Source organism: Cupressus sempervirens, chromosome 8 (assembly GCF_028749045.1).
Source record: "Cupressus sempervirens isolate cs-2001-9-10 chromosome 8, ASM2874904v1, whole genome shotgun sequence".
NCBI lineage: Eukaryota > Viridiplantae > Streptophyta > Pinopsida > Cupressales > Cupressaceae > Cupressus > Cupressus sempervirens.
In genome coordinates this window covers 218,611,806-218,615,529 of record NC_143125.1, presented here as the reverse complement: position 1 = coordinate 218,615,529, position 3,724 = coordinate 218,611,806, and positions in this window count along the sequence as shown.

The following is a 3,724-nucleotide window of genomic DNA, read 5'->3' as shown; positions in this document are numbered from 1 at the left end:
TAAATATATAGTTTAATTAAATTATAATAATACTTAGATGTGTATATTTATCATATATAATAAAATGACCTTCATACATATAGATGTAAGTATGTACATACATACATACTTGCATACATACATATACATAGAAATACACACACACACACACACACACACACACACACACACACACACACACACACACACACACACACACACACACACACACACACACACACACACACACACACACACACACACAAACACACACACATTAGTATTATTTCACAGTTTTATCTGACTAGAGCTACCAAACATCAAAATTCCTTTTAGCTAGGGATCATAAACACAAGATATAATATCATCTCAATATAAAATTTGTAATGTGATACATAAGCATCCTGGGTTGCCTTGCTATCCTAGTTGTCTTTGTGCACTCTATTAGTTATTTTCAAGTTGCAGTCACTACTGAGTACCTCCTTTGTCTAAGTTCTTGTAGTATTGGTCACATTCTTGTTTTGGTCAAGTCCTATTGTTTCTGAGTTCCTTCAAGTGTCGAGTGAGGTGGTTGGTTTGTTGATGCTTGATTCCTCTATGGCCATGTTTTTCTATGATTGGTACCTAGTATGATCTAACTTTTTTATTTCATTTGAATCATGAATTTAATATAAGGATCATGCATCAGGATACATGCAAATCATTATGAGGTCGGCCTTCTCTTTTGTAAAGATATAGAATCTTCTACAAGTCATTTCGACAAGTACAAGTAGAGGTGTTCGTGCTTAGGTTAAGCAATTCTTAGAGAGTTTAGAAAGAAATACAAATGATCATAGAGGAGGAAGTTTAGAGTTGGAATTTGCATAAATCATGGATCTTAAACTTTTAATTATCTTGTATTAGCCATAATCTAGAAGGCCTTACATCTCAGCGTATTTTTTGAAATATTGATGAATCAATAAAGATATTGTTGTTTCTTCTATTCTTGATGTCATTCTCTATTATTTTCTTTTGTCATGGTTACTCTACAAGGAGTTTGGACTATTAGGTGTGTCTTTGGCCTAATTTCAAACTATCCTTGCATTAGGTGGTATTAGAGATTGATGTTCATCCTTGTGAATATTGGATCATATAGAACCTTGATTAATTAGGGTTGTAGGGTAGCAAATCTATAGATTTGAACTATAACTTGTAGAGTATTACAATCTTGCATGAACTATTATCAATATGGTTCAAGGCAAAGGAAATGTTGATAATGTCATATTAGACATGTTGAAATAGATTATAGCTAGATTAGATTTTGTGAAAGAGCCCAGAGGAGAGGATTCTATCTTGATGATGTGGGTGATGATGAAGAAATGACACCAAACCCTAATCCAAAGCTTGAAAAAGATCAAGATGAAGAAATATTGTTGAGAATCTTGTCTAGGATATATTCATAGACTTTTGTGAAAGTTTTTCCTTATGATAGAAATATGAATACCAATGTTGTGTTTGATTGGATCTCTGATATAGAGAAGTTCTTTGAGTTTGAAAGTACCACTAATCATACAAAGGTGAAAATTGCAGTCACTAGGTTAAAAGGTCATGCCTCATTATACTAGGAGAATTTGTAAATTGTTAGACATAGAAGATGAAAAAAGATCAAAACCTAGTTAAAAATGGTGAACAAGGTAAAGAAGAAGTTCATTTATGTTGATTACCAAGTTATCTTATTCAAGAGGATGTAAAATTTGAGACAAAAGGACATGACTATTAAGAGTACATTGAGGAATTCTATAGATTAGACATAAGATCTACAAATGTGGATGATGAGGTCAAGAAATTTGCAAGATACTTGAATGGATTGAGATCTAAAATTCAAGATGAAATTAGTTTTGTAAAATTGGATAGCATGGAAGAAGTATATTGGTTTTCCTTGAAAGCTGAGGAGATCTTGACAAAGAAGCATGAGCAAAGATACAGAGGTAGACATGGTAGATTCCAAAGATAGAAATGTAGATCTTATGGGGAAGATGAAAGATCTAATAATTTTGCACATGATAAAAGAAAATATTTTTATGGAAAAGTGATTAGAAAGGCAAGACCAAGTGGAAAGGTGGTAATTATTATAGAGGAGCTACTAGTTTTTACTAAGAATGAGGTAATTCTTACCATAGAGGTTCTTTTCATGGTAATTATTTCATATGTGGTAAGGAAGGGCATAGATAATTTGATTGTAAATACTATGGTGGGAGTGAAAATAGTAAGAGAGATGTTATGATTCAAGGGAAACTTGAAAATTCACCAAGTGGACCTAAGGCTAGAGAAAACATGATGGTAAGAAGAACTCTATGTAGTGAAAGAATTGATGAAGACCTTGTCCCAAGGAGAAGCCTTTTCAAGACCAAATGTAAGATGGTAGGAAAATGTTCCAAAGTGATTATTGATAGTGGCATCTCATCACATTTGGCATCAAAGGAGCTGGTTACCAAGTTGTAGTTATAAAGGTTGAGACACCCTAAACCCTATCATGTTTCATGGATCAAGGATGAGCATAAATTATTGGCAAGTGTGAAATGTGTTGTAAAGCTCTAGATTGGAAACTACTTTGATGAAGTTCTATGTGATGTTATGCATATGGATTTTTTGTCATATTCTATTGGGTAGACCTTGATAATATGATAAACATGTTGTGCATGATGGTAGAATAAAATGTTATACTCTTTGGGTGAATGGAGTTAAGAAAATATTGTTTCCTTTAATTCAAGTTCTAGGTTAGTTAAATTGTACTAGTAATGTTAGAGTTTGTATGTTAAATGGGAAATAATTTGAGAAGGACATGAAGAAGAACCAATTTTTTTATTTTATGATTCCTATAGAGCTGAGTTGTAATAGTAATGGTTGAGTGATAGAAAATAGTAATGACTAAGTGATAGAAAATAGAAATGGCTAAGTGATAGAAGACAATAGAGGTCAAATTACAATAGAAGATGATAGTGTTGGCCAAGTGTGAACATAAATTGAAAACTTGCTAAATGAGTACAATGAGATTTTTTTAGAAGATGTCCTTGATGGTTTACCACTAGTAAGGAGTATAATTCATTGTATGGATCTTATTCTTAGAGCTTGGTTGCTGAATAAAGTTGTTAGCATGAATGCTGATGGTATTCTTTTTGGGGGGTATCCCAAGCATTACCAAAGCATGTGGGAAATCATTAGCATGATTTACATATTACATTCATGACTATTTTTGTCATTGATTCCATCATAGCAGAGTAGCAGATAACAAATGACGATGCACAGACATACAATTGATGTAAGGACAACCTTGTGAAACATAAAGACAACCTCCAAGTTGTGGGACTTGAACAATGAGGTTGAGTCTCTAGAGAAGGCTAACTTCCTTTGCTATCAGGATGCACCTAAACTACACTTGAAGAGAAAAAGGGAGGAAGAATACATCAAAATAAAGCTACCTAATTTATTTCTAAGGAGGTGATGCCCCAAAATAGATTGTTCAGACCAATCTCTGCCCATACATGCACAATACAACTATCATAAAAATCTAAAGATACATAGATTCAGACTTGTTTTATTCTAATAGCCACATGCCAATCAGGCAATCAAATGAGTGACATAAGGAATAAGAGATTCACTTCTTATCATTGATAGGGAAAAAGAGATACATACATGAAGGTTATAGATATTCACAGTACATCAAAGAGAGGCAAATAAAGCTTGCATAGTATATTGATGGCTGAAA